The sequence below is a fragment of the Camelus bactrianus genome, chromosome 14 (genome assembly GCF_048773025.1).
Source record: "Camelus bactrianus isolate YW-2024 breed Bactrian camel chromosome 14, ASM4877302v1, whole genome shotgun sequence".
Classification (NCBI taxonomy): Eukaryota; Metazoa; Chordata; class Mammalia; order Artiodactyla; family Camelidae; genus Camelus; species Camelus bactrianus.
In genome coordinates this window covers 8,834,768-8,848,197 of record NC_133552.1, presented here as the reverse complement: position 1 = coordinate 8,848,197, position 13,430 = coordinate 8,834,768, and the positions used below count along the sequence as shown (strand labels likewise).

Genomic DNA, 13,430 nt, shown 5'->3' with positions numbered 1-13,430 from the left:
AAGTGACACTTTAGTTCAGTCATTTAGAGCCAGGATCTCAACCAGTTTCATTAACTCCCCAGTTTGCTGATGTCAGATGATTTAAGCCAAGAAATTCCCTCAATTCGAGGTGGAGAAGGTCAGAGCCACTCAGTTCAGTACACAGTTCTCTTTAGTTTCTCTTACAACACCCAAAACAAATGTCCAGGAACTGATTCCATGTTATCCTCTGAAACCATTTACTCAGCATGTTGGTGGCATGGTACAAATCCATCCCAGAAAGGAAAGGATTCACAGGAATCATCCAGTTGAAACCAGCGTTAATATTGGTCACCTTCAGTGTCTCAGAGCAGGACTGTGTGAGTTCTTCCCAGTGGAGACAGTGAGTATGTGGATTAAAAGCCACCAGCCATATATTGCAACGGCTCTTCCTGTTTTAAGAAAGCAAGGCAGGTGACATCCTAAAAGCAGACAGATGGACTGGAGGAATCTGTCAGAGTCTCTCTGGTTCTGGAACAGCATGTCAGCTCTGGTTTGCTCTTCTGCCAAGTGCATTTGACAGGATCTTTGGGGTTACTACAGACGACAGAGCAAAGACATGTGACTTTGCTTATAAAACAACACGGCAACTCCCTGTCGCCCTGCACCCCTGGGAGACAGAGCTGGTGGACCTGTATCGGGGCAGGGAAGCAAGGTCCCGCCTCCCTATTCCCCCCAGTGGGTTAGGAGGGGACTCTCACTGGGCCATAGTTTACAATGAGCAGAGCCCAGGAGGGTATAAATATTCACATAGGGGACGCATCCTTTGCCTCTGTTTACCCTGACACTGGCCCTGTGGACTAAAAGATCTTTGAGAAAATCGCAACATTAAATTCTCCAGGAGATTCTGAGTTGTGTGACTCGCTTCCACGCAGCCTGACGAGCGACCCTCACTGGCCAGAGAGATGTCACTGTTGTTTGATTCCTGGTGCCATTTGCTGTGACGGATTCCATCTTGCTGAAAAAGGAGGATCCAGGGATAAAATTTTGGAACTCAAAAGGAGAGCTGTGTTCACAGATCTTTGGGAGGGACCATGGCAGGAGGCTCGGGGGCAGGAGGCCTAGTTGGTCTGTTTCTTACCTTTCTTAAAAGTGATCGAATGAGCATAAAACTATTTGCAGCCTTAAATAAACCTTCTGTTCAGGACACTGACGCATACGTGATGCATTCCTCTCAGTCGAACATTGTATAGGCAGGCATCTGGAGATGTGGTCACACAGGATTGGTAGGGTGATGATTAGGATTGGCATAGATAGTGCCCTGAGAAACAGCTCGACACAGGTTAACACTTTAATATGAATAACTTTTTTTCTAATTAAAAAAAAATAGAGGAACAATGATTTCTTAATATACTTTGTTTGTGCTCCTCCTGTCTCAGTGTACCCGATCCTACATCTCGGAGTCTGTCCTCATGTGCATATTCAGATCAGATATATTAAATATGCAAATCTCAGCCCCCTTAAGGTCCTGTTGCCCAGAAGTGAGATGTGCAGAGCATGGTGGATGGATGGCAGCCTATAATTATTATTATTATTTTTGCTGATGGCTACTTTGACACCTCAGTTTTTAATGCTCAGGACTTGTGCTCTGGAGCTTTTAAGATTTGACTCATACGATCTTATATTAGGGATATGCATTATCCTCTGAAGAAGAAAAACACATGACTTTAGGAAGCAAATTTGGACTCTGGGGGTCCTGGTTTAAGCTTCCTGAAAAGCACCGCCTCGTGGGCTCACAATCCTGTGCCTTCCATAAAACATTTCTCTGCTGCAGGAAGAAAATGCGTAATTACCAGAGAGAATGTCACTGTACATGATGTACAGGTGATGTGGGGATGAGGCACAATCACAAAAAGCGGCGAACGTCCCCTCATAGTCCCTCCTCCTCTGTGCCTCCTTGAGAGCCAGGTCACCTTGTGCGGAGCAGACCTGTCCCCTAGCAGCACTTGCAAGGACTCCCAGCCCTTCTTACATTTGGCTTCAACTGGATTCAGAGTTTTCTTGTCAATTAAAAAATGATAAATCAGCTTCTCGCAGGGCAGACGAAGATCAGCCAGTGTGAACCACATGGAGACCCAAGATTTTAGATGAATCAGAATCAGCCTGAAAAATCCGCCTGGCCGCCCCTGCGGACCGACCTCTACCCAGGGGAGCAGCTGAGATGCCGCGCTTGGCTGCCAGGCATTCTGAGGAGCCACCAGCATGAAGAACGTTGCAGCAGCATCCCCCCCCCCATCCCCGCCCTGCCTCCCGCCTCTCACAGTGTATCCTTCCTTCCAGGCTCTTGGTTAGAATGGCCAGCTACACCCACATTGGTCTACCCACCGCCCGGCAAATCCAGGACCACATTCAAGACAGATGTTTGTCCTTTTCAGCTTTTATTTTCAGAAGCACGTTGTCTGGAAGTGATACCCGTTCACTGTTTATTCATTTTGCTTTCTGCTTCAGGGATGTTGATATAGAGTGTGGATCTAAATAATTGCTTCCCCTCGGCCAACTCACAGAAGGTGTCCTGCTGCATTTTATGTCCTGAGGGCAAGTGAAAATTATGTGTCGTGTGTGGCAATTATTTTCTATGTTGCTGCTCCTTTCCTGGCATATGGATGTGTCCAGAGGGTGACTGTTTATCAACTGGGTGGGGGAGGGGCAGGTGGGGGGGCAGATGCAGAGAGAGGTGGGCAAGTCCCAGTCCTTTTCTTCCACCTCTAGTTCCTTTCCAATAGAGACTCTGATTTTGTATGAATTAAAGCTGCTTGCATAGGCAAATTGATCTGCCTTCCTCAGGTATTTTCCTGAATAGAATTTTCACTAAAATGGGCTTAACTAATGACGGAAAGAATGTAATCCATCTGTGAACAAACCGTAATCCTCATGAAAAAAAAAAAAAAACCAGATGCAGAAGAACTTTGTACATTTCATTTACCTCTGCTCCACTTCCTTTCCGTTCACAAAATAATCGATTGCTTGCGCAGAATGGAGAGAAGCCAACCAGCACTTTCTACACAATGCATCCTGCACCACTGGGGTCCGTAAGTGACAGGACAGTGAGGCAGTGAAAAAACGAGGCTCCCTTTTTGTAAGCTTTTTAGTTGATGAAGATAGCTTTATGAATAGTAATGTTGACAATGAAAGTAACAATCAATGCTTTTTGAGTTCTTAACATGTACAAGGTTCATGGGTAGAGTGCTTTATATGCATTCAGCCACTGAGTTGGTCCAACAATCATACAAAGCAGGCACTATTGTCATATCACATCTGAAACAGAACTCTAGATTCCACCTCCCCAAGTCTATTCCATTTCTCAGTAAGAGGTACCAGCAGCTACCAAGCTGCTCTGGCCACGGACTTGGAACTATGTCATCTCTGGCTCATCTCTTTCTTTTTGTCTCCACATCTCATTTGACAGCAGATTCTGCCAAATGTGACAGCAAGTTTCCCAGCTTGGTGTTTTCATAGGATCCCTGCTTCCTTCTCAGACCTCAGCCTCCCATCCCTCTTCCCCTGCCTCATCTCCCAGCGATGCTGGCCTCTCCATTCCTTACATGTGTCACACTTGTTGGAAATGTATTTTAAATATGTGTTGAGTTTTTCCATTCTGTTCAGAGTCCATTGCCGTGACCTCGGGCTAAATATCATCCCCTCCTGCTGAGAGTGTGGAAATAGTTCCCCCACTGGTTCCAGGCTTCCATTCTTGCTCCCGTCGAAAGATCCAAAGGTAAGAATGAATTGTGACTCTAATCATGTCGCCCCACTGCTTAAACCTCCCATGGCTTTGTATTGCTCCTAGAGGAAATTTCCTAACTTGTCTGCAGATCTGATCGCCGCCTGCCTCTCATCCCTCCACTTGCCGTCACTGCCTCCCTCACTCTCCGCGTCTCAGATATAATGGCCTGCTTTATCTCCCTTGACCATGTCCCACTCGTTTCTGCCTCCGAGCTTTGACTTCCTTCCTCCAGGAAACACTTCCCCTGTCTTCCCACGATTAGCTCCACATCCTGGTCATCACTTTAAACCTGCAAGTAAAAAATAAAAAGTAATCAGAGGGGAATAATGGGTAGCCGCATTTGCTCCAAAACTGGGAGAAGGCTGAGGGACAGGTTTGGGAGGACTTTGGATGACAGACAAGCAGCAGATCTTGAAGACGGTGACTTTGGGTTTTGCCTCCGGGAGTTGGACCACACCTGTGTGTACAGGCACCTCTTGGGAAGAGATGATGTGCATCTTTCTCTGATCTGGTCATAATCATCATAAGCAAATTATCTGCTCATGTATTCGTATTAACTCACATACTCTGACTGAGGCCAGCACTGCATGGGAGAAAACTCTGGAGGGTGCAGAAGTGTCAAATCAATGGACTACATAAATTGCCCCTACAGTTTAGGAATCTCAGGCTGATAGAGACAAGCCGTGCCTAAGGTTAAAGTTAGCTGGCAGAGGCAGAATTTAAACCCAGAACTGTCTGCTGCTCCTTCAGTAATGTGCTGGTCAAGGGTGGGCTCACACATCATTCTTATTCTGTAGCAGTTCATCCGAATCACATAATTCACAATGTGATTAAATATACTCTCCCTTAATGTTTTACGTGCATGTATTTTACCTTATCAACACATTTGTGGGTCCCTGGAATCTAAAGACCATTCTTCCACAGTCCTCGGCACTTAGAAGTCTCTTCGTAAGCATTTGCTATTTAGATAACTGTATTTCTGCTGCATCTCTAGAGACACTCGGCCATGTTGCTATTAAATCCTTGCTGAAGTTATCGGTAGCTCTGCAGCTATTCTGTATGCAAAAGTGACACTATAGAAAATAGAATTGCTAGGAGACAAAGTTCAATGTATACAGAATGGATATTGAGTTTCTCTGAATGAACTTACAGACAGACAGACAGACAGACAAACATTCATCCCTTCTATTCTTAAATCCTTTGCAAGGGGGTTTCTTAATGGAATTATAAGTTATTATTCACATGACTACAGCCTGAAAATAGAATGTAACACCAGAATCACAGTGAGAGAGGCAAAAAGTAAACACCATTCCTCAAACTCCATCAGTCTTCTTGGACTCGGGTCCCTGGGTGATCTCAGATCGCTGCTCCTTTCAGGCAATGCCTGATGAGAAGCTCTCACGAGTCACACCAGTGTGTCTGAGTCTCCCCCACTGTCCATGGGAGGCGGGGCAGTGGATCGCACAATGTGTTACTTCAACCAGGTGGTCGTTTACTTATTTGCTAACTCGTCATTCAATATTGATGAAAATCATATAGGCCTGGCCTTTCCTGACCATGAAAAACTGACAAACAGACACAAGTAAAAACTCCTCGGCCCTACGGTACAAGTACAGATAAAGGGAGTCTGACCTAGTGCGGGCACTGCCAGCATTTGGAGGTAAAGATCCTGGCTATTAAGCTGAATGTTAGTTGAGAGGCAAAGTTACTTTCATCTTAGTGTAGAAAGATATTTCTGGGTGCTGCCATGGCTGTGGACATTAAAAAAAAGAACAATTCACAGTTCTCAGCTTCTCTGACATGGCAGATGTCTCACTTTGTGTGGTCTGCCAACACCACCAAAAACTGGGCCCATCTCTGTGAGACCAAGAGAAGCAATGGGGAGCTACATTCACTCCCAGCATCCTTGTCTGATTTATAGCCTTTGCATTGTTCATTAGCTGCTTTGGGAGTAAAACAAAGAAAAAGTAACCTTGAGCCAAATCCACATTATTATTCTCTCCTGTCCTCTGATATAAAACAGTCATCTTGGTCTGACTTACCGCAACTATTCCATGTGCTGAGAATTCAAAGATAATAAAGTTGGAAATCCCTTTCCGTGACAAATCTTGAGGTAGCGACATACTAACACACTCACACTCACACACACACACACACACATACACACACACACACACACTCTTTTATTCACACATCCACAAATACATGTCAGGTACCCTGGGAGTGCTCAGGGAGGGAACAACTGATTCCGTCAGGGTTGGGGGAGATTGGGCTGGCGAGAAGAAAGGGCATTTGAGAATTCTCCTTGAACTGGGTCTTAAAAACTGATGAGGAGTCCGGACCAAGAATGAACGACACCCCGGGCAGAGGAAACAGGGTGCTGGAAAACAGCAGAATGGGGTAGACCATGTTCGTCCTGTGTCTGCAGGTGCAGTTGCAGCCTGGGATTTGTGGAGTTCCTCGGAGAGGGTGAGGACAGCGATTAGAACTCACAGGGCAGAATCCTTGGAAACAGTACCATTCAGGGAGTTGAGACCCTGCAGAAGACTGAAAAGGAGGATTAAGCATGTATGTGGAGAACCAGGAGAGAAAGACACTGAAAGCGTCTAGGCAGGGGATGCTCGGTGGAAGGCACCTCTTGGAGCTGGCAGGTACGTGATCGCTGGTTTCCCTCACAGATGGCAAGGTCTCAGCATGCAGAGTTGTGGGAGCACAAAGCAGTTGATATTATTTCAAGAACGAATGGGAGGAGAGGGAATGGAGACACAGATGTAGGCTACCCGTGCGGAAGGCTTGTCTTGTGGGAAGCCCAGCGTGAGGACGGTGCCTAGTGGGGATGCAGACAACAGATACGGTTTACATTGAAAGGATTCTTGCAAGGAGCCAGCAGGGAGATAGATGTTAATGACCAACTTGAAGAAGAAGCGCATTGCTGGAGGCATTAGAGGGAAACCTCTGTGTTCCTGGAGGAGTGAGCTTGGGTGAGACAGGAGCTAGTCTCCGAGACAGGAGCGAAGGAGGAAAAACACAGGTGAGGATGGAAATGAAAAATGTGGAGGAGCCTGGCCTCCAGGCCACTGTTTTATATGAGAAGCAGGAGGCAACATTTATTGTCTCAAATTATGGAATAAAAGGCTAATCTTAAAAATTCCGGACATGAGAAACAAATGGAGAGAGAAAGATTTCCGGAAGAAGAGGACCCCTGGAACAAGGCTGCAGGTTTGGCTGGAGGCGAACACACCTGTCCCTGTAGGAGGAGGAGCAAGGAAGTCTGACAGGACCCCCTCTCTCGCCAAATGAACCTCTGCTTTCCAGGGAAGGGAAGCAGCGGGCTGCTCTGACTTTGCCAGCTGAAAGGTTTCTCCACACACTTGAGCCCTTTCGGTGCCTTTGTTCATGAAGGTTTTACTTTTGAATAATTCAAAATACTTGATAAAATACTTGCTTTTGAATATGACATCACAGTAGTTGTAACCAAAGAAAAAACTGAATTTAAGATAGATCCATGAATGAAAGTTACTTACAAACATATTCAAAGGGACAAAGTATAACAGAAAACACACAAAGGCTTATTTTTACCTGTCAGGCCAACCTTTGGCAGATTCGTATTTTGGATTCTACAGATTTCACCTCTTGTTGCAACTGCTATTCACGAAATGCAGTGACAGGAGCCTAACAGCAACTTTAAAAAAGATGAAGTATCTTCTCCTTAATTAATGTCTACAAAGAGATTTAATGATGAAAATTGCCATTAACTGCCAACTATTACTAATTATTTTCTGCTGCAAGAGGCATAGAGACCTCATTATATACTGTCTTAAATATTATAAAATATTTACAAAATGACTTTTAAAATGGCAAACAAGCCGAATAAAAAGGCATTTTCCTTTTGAGGTGAAACTAAGATCAAAACCCAAAGAAGAACTCACCTGCATCCCACACGAGGAGCCTTCAGCGACTGCTCCAAAGATGCCGGGTGCTTTGCTTGCTCTTTTTCCGTATTCCCTGTACCTCTGCTGTCGGCACAAATGGGAGTGAATTACTCCTTGACCTGCTGGCACGACTGTTAATTTTATCTGATGGCAAAACACAGACTGCGATCCCACACTTCCCATCCCTGTCCAGCCACCTACTTTGGGACTCGGTCTCTGAATCAGCTGCTAAAATTCCCTGGCTTGGAGGAAGGGAAGACCCAGAGCTGTCTGTAATCTCTGGGTCTACTCTAGGTGGGAGTCAGTCCCCAGTCCTGTCCCTGGTTGGTCCAGAATTAGCAGGTCAGCTCATTTATTAAACTGGACGGTAACTCCGTGTCACGTGTTGTGCCAGTTCCTGTTCTCAAGTAACACACTGTCTACTGGAGAACTTTCCGGCCCTAATTACTGGTGTCTGTTCGGGTTGTTGTAACCAAATACCATAGGCCGGGTGACTGAAGTAGCAGACCTTTACTTCTCTCAGTCCTGGAGGCTGGAAGGTCCACGTTCAAGGTGCTGGCAGGCAGAGGGTCTGATGAGCACCTGCTTCCTGGTCCTCACGTGGCCGCATTCTCAAGGGAGAAGAGGCCAGGGTCTCTCTAGGGTCTCTTTTATGAGAGCACTAACCCCATTCATGAAGGCTCTGCGCTTATAACCTAATCACCAAAGGCCCCACCTTCAAATATCATTACACTGGGGATTAGATTCCAACACACGAATTTTGCTGGGACACAAACAGCCCATAGCACCTATTTTATTACAGGCTATGCCTTATATCCTCTTGTGAGAGAGAGCCACAGTAGGGAAGGTCAGCCGGCAGGAGAAAATATTAAACTTTCTTTTTTTCATGTGTTCTCCGAAGGTCCACTGGCTCATCATTTTCTGGAATTGCCTTGGCGACTCCAGGGACCAGATGTTTCTCAGCCTGCAACCCACTGCTCCTGCGTTCAGCCTCCTGGCTGGCTGTTTGCTTGCTTGGATTCAGCCCAGTGCAGATGGCATCGCTGCAAAATCAGAGAAGGATCACACATGGTTTCCTGTTCTTCCTTCGAGTCGCTCCTTTGCTTGTTAGAGCTTATTTCCTGGGAGTCCAAATAATTAAGTTTCACCTGGGCTATGTACTCTATAATTACATTATTTTCTTAATTATGCTTGATGACAAAGTTATCAAAATTCAACAGGATTAAAACCAAAATAAAATTGGGAAGCAAATGTCTCTTGCTGTAGCATCACAGTCATTTATAAAGAGGACACTTGGCACATTTCCTGGAGGGGAAGTAACTAGACTCTTCTTTAAAACCACTCTGAGAGTTGGCTACATTGGCACCAAATGTGCACGTTTTAGAAATACAGTATCTTCTCCTGTGTGTTAGTCAGCGTGACTGGGGGTGTCAGCACAGGCTTGCAGGGCAGCATCTGAGAATGACGGGGAGGATGTTTGTGGTAATGTTGCCTAGAGAAGCTGAGTGCAGCTTCCACTGTGATTTGGTCTCCTCCCCGTCCCTTGCTCCCCCTGTCCTCTCCTCCCCACCCCCATCCCTCCACCCTCCCCCTCCTTCCTCTCTGCCTCTCACTTTGCATTCAATGTATTTTGACTTGATGTGAATCGAAGGCATCTATATTAACTAAATTTTTCTCCCCGCTGAAATTCCCAGAAAGTTGAGACAGGAGATTTAACAGTAGCAACAGCTTCTGGATATGTGCCAGCTGAGACAGAGGAACATTTGAGGATACTGAAGTTTTGATCAAGGACACTGGCACCAATTTGTGCTTATTGTGTCAATGGAATTTCAGTGGGACTTGTTTGCATCTGGGCTCCCCAGTATTAACAGGAAGAGGTGCACTTAGAACATACAAGAATGAAATTTCCTTCAAAAAGGCACAGGATAAAATGGTGAAGTTTTTTACTATTTTGCAAACGAAGTAGTTTTTCTGGTTTCTGGTCTGCTGGGAGCTCTCACTGGCCAGGTGACCCTCAGAAACCTGACTTAATTGACAGCTCTCCTTTCTCTACATCTATTCTCACATACCCTTCACTTGGGGTGACCAAACCCACCAGAGGATTCTTTAATAGGAAGTGGCAGGATCGGCTTCAGACGATAAGCACCAAGCATTGGCTTTACGCACAGGCAGAGTGAGTGGAAGCCTGATCTGAACACGGTGATGGAAGAGGCACTGAGGACACAACCCCACGTCTCACCACTAATTCACCTTCCCCAGCGTCTGAAATTCTTCTATTGGAAAGTCTTGTTTGTGTGTTCTCATCAACAAAGTCTAGATGAAACTGCCTGTTCAAGTCTTTCTTACAAGGGCGATTCATTACCTCTGTTTTTCTCCAGACACTCGGGGATCCCTAATTCTGAAGATGAAAAGAAATGACACCAATGTGAGTGAAGAGGCATAAAGAGTGACTTTACTTGTTTTACAATCGAAGGAGGGTTGGCTTTTAGCTGGGATGCTGTCTGGGTACCAGGGGTCTTGCTCATTGCAGGCAGCCCCTTCTCAATGTCTGGGTGAAGGGAAGTACCATGATTGCTGTTTTTGTGCTTCTAGGCCAAAGTGCTCCTGGTCTTGAAACACTAGGGTGTGGTCTTCTACGAATACTGCCGTTCTCAAGCTGTCTGCATGTGCGATTGCATACTACGACAAGGAGTGTTTTGCTTATCGTATTTTAAAAGCACTAAGAATAAAAGGTACTTACTCCACCAGAACAGGTAAGCCCTTTAGAGCCACTGAGTATCTTACCCCTGAGGCTCACGATGGGATCCAGCCTGTATATTGTATTACCTTCTATGCAGATGAATTGAAATGAGATGCTCATCACCCTAGTCACCTAGGATATCATACATACCCACGTTCACTCTCTGCGCTGGAATTGTCTTCTCAGGACCATAAAGGAACAGTTTTTCTCTCCAACACTCCCAGATTTATAGGATTTTTATTCTTCATGGCTTTATGACACATATTTAGTTTAAAGGCAGATAAAACAAATTTTTTAGAAAAGCCCTAGCACTACCAGAGAAGAAAGGAAAAGGAATTAAAATATAAACGGATGATTTACAATGTAGGAAGAAGAGTGGAATTTCTTTTGTTGCTGATGGTCTAGGCAATGTCGTATTTCTTTGAACGTCCCTTTCTATGGATGGAAGTGATTGCTCATTTGTACCAGAGGAAAGGTGCTTCAGATTAATTTTGGAAACTTCAATACCGCAATGTGCTAAATTTTAATTATTTCACTTCCTGCTTGGTATATTAATGTTGTGATTACCCTTGAAAGTGTGTTACCGATGATGATTTATGCAAAACCCAGCCAGCTCCACAGCTCCATCAGTTTCAATTAAAAGCAGCCACGGAGGAAGCGGGCTGCCGCCACCTTGGCTGTGGACCGTCATTACTCTCATGAGCAGGTACAGTCCGTTTACTTAAAGCATTACCTGTGTTTATGGTTCTGGAACCATCTCTTCCATGGCACCACTAACCAGAGAGAGAGGAAATTGTAGACATTTGGTCTGCTGGCCTTGGAGCCAAACTGAAGCAATTCAGGAAAATGTATTTTCCCTGCTGATCTAGGACATTTGGGGCCAATTCTTCCCTCCTTTGAACTGTTGAAGGGCTGACCTGGCCAGAAAAGCTGTTGAGAAGCTATCGTTTCCTGATTTCAATGAACAGGGTTCGGTCAGCCTCTGGGGACTGAGGTCATCTGGAGTCAGTCTCAAAGCGTGTGCTCTTTCTCAGATGAAGCCCTGTTTTCGGATCTCATTTATCTCAATGACTTCAACTACTGAGAGGTCAGAAGGTTTTCCAAGGTGCGTCCCCAGTACCCAGTCCCTCTAGTTACTAATTTGGCTGCACAGTTGTTGAAATCTCCTGTCTACCTGGCAGCCCTTCCTAAATCTATTCCAAACCATGTCACTGAGCTCCCTGCCAGGTCCGCGAGGCGCTCTTCCTTCTGAGCACCAGAGACAAGCCGCCAAGCCTGATTGCCATGGCAGTTTCATTTTAATCACATTTGGAAATTCTTGACTACAGGCTGCGCATTTATGAAGTCAAGGGAGCCCGCACCTGCCAAGTGAGAGCGCCACCGACAGCCTGCCAGGAGCCGGACCTGATTCCCAGTGAAGGAGGGAAAGAGCATCCACCTCGGAGCCTCAGGCCAGATGGAATCATAGAGTCCTGGTGCGGGGAGGCCGGCCAAGGGCTCTCCCAGTGCGCACGCGCGGTCTCAAACGGACCCTTCTTTCCAGCCTCACCTCCTGCCCTCCCCATCTTGTACTCTGTGCTCCGCATGCAGACTTGAAGGTGCCAGGAGCCTTCCCAGGTCGAGGCTTGTGCCCCGATTGCACTCTTCACCTGAAAAACTCTGCTTGTCTATTTTGAATGGGTGGGTGTGTGTGTGTTTTAAATCTTTTAAGTCTGAAATGTTTCTTCCTCCAAGGACTCCGTCTACCATACTGTGCTCCGTCCTGTCTTACTTCCTTTACGGCACCTGCTCTGGTTTGAAAATTTACTTCTACCTTGTCTGACCCTCCTGCTGCAGTGTGATAACCTCCCCCTGGGCTGTCTGACCACAGCCTCCCCAGCACAAAGCACAGAGTTGGGATGAAGTGTCACCATTCGAGGAGGTGATGTTTCAATCTAGCTACAAGTCACATTCTTGCCTATTCAACAGGCATTTATTTACTATGGTTATGTGAACCACTCACTAAATGGTGATTTTCAAGGCAGGTTCTTACGGATACTAGTCATGGAAGGCAGAGTCTTGCCGTGCTCAGTGTAGACTTCGAGTTGAGATCCACTCTTCCCATTTTGGGGGCTGGCATTTGTTCTCAGGAGGAGAGGTACCGTTAGTTAGTGTGAGAATGGTCAAACCCCTGTCTGTCGTCCCTTCCCTGGATGCGCCGTCGTGGCATGGTGACTGCCCCCCTCTGGCTGGGGTAACGGGCCGGGGAGAGGGGCCCCGCAGGGAGAGCAGCTGAATCAGCTCACTCTCACTCACTCGCCTGACGTTAACTGGTCCCACCCTTGCATTTGTCTCTCCTAACTGCCTCTTCTGTTGAAACTGAATTGCGGTGGGGTCGATTTTTGTCCTTTCTCTTCATCTATCAATACTATCCAGTCTCCTTCTGACTTTATAGCCTAATCCTACACACACACACTTTTTGTGACACTCATGCCTTTAACCTTGACTTCTAATCTCTCTCCTCAGCCCATCCTTCACTGTGGCATGTCAGGCCTCTGCTGAAGTTCTCTGCCCTGGTCCACGAAGCAGAGGCTGCATTCCAGGTGTCTCTAGGGTTTCTCCCTCTGCCTCCTGACTGGCCTCTCACTCCTGTGTTGTGTCTGCAGTGCCACCTGTGCAAAGGGACAATAAGGACACTAGTTTTGTCAACAGATGCTCCCACTTTTTCTAGCTTTATAATCTGATGCAAGTCACAGCAGTTCTGCTCTTTGATTTCCAGTAAAATCGAAATAATAAAACCTCACAATTATCATTGTGAGAATCAAACGGATAATGTACAATGGACTGGAGACGGTTCTGGCACATGGAACACAGGAAATAAATTCAGCTATTCCCTTAGAATAGTACTGGGAGGTTCTCCACTGTCAAATGACCAAAGCCTGAAAGTAAATCATTAGCAATTTTCTTCTTTGGAAAAAGTATTCCATTTGTGGTCTTTGACCAAAATTAAATACTCTGAGGGCATTGTGTCCATCGG

At 46.0% G+C, this 13,430-nt stretch overlaps 2 long non-coding RNA genes across 9 annotated transcripts in view; one reads left to right on the top strand and one right to left on the bottom strand.

Annotated features, from left to right (window-relative positions):
- Window positions 1–8,925, top strand: part of LOC105066215 (uncharacterized) — a 442,677-nt gene extending 433,752 nt beyond the window's left edge. For all 3 annotated transcript variants that reach the window (XR_012511653.1, XR_835025.3, XR_006723529.2), the window contains 3 exons: window positions 3,622–3,733; window positions 6,171–6,393; window positions 8,576–8,925. This is a non-coding gene — a long non-coding RNA (uncharacterized LOC105066215). The remainder of the gene's footprint in view (window positions 1–3,621; window positions 3,734–6,170; window positions 6,394–8,575) is intronic.
- The window catches only part of LOC123615799 (uncharacterized), a 212,715-nt gene continuing 201,671 nt past the window's right edge, over window positions 2,387–13,430 (bottom strand). For all 6 annotated transcript variants that reach the window (XR_012511656.1, XR_012511654.1, XR_012511657.1 and 3 more), the window contains 3 exons: window positions 7,672–8,717; window positions 7,322–7,462; window positions 2,387–4,031 (listed from right to left, as the gene is read on the bottom strand). This is a non-coding gene — a long non-coding RNA (uncharacterized LOC123615799). The remainder of the gene's footprint in view (window positions 4,032–7,321; window positions 7,463–7,671; window positions 8,718–13,430) is intronic.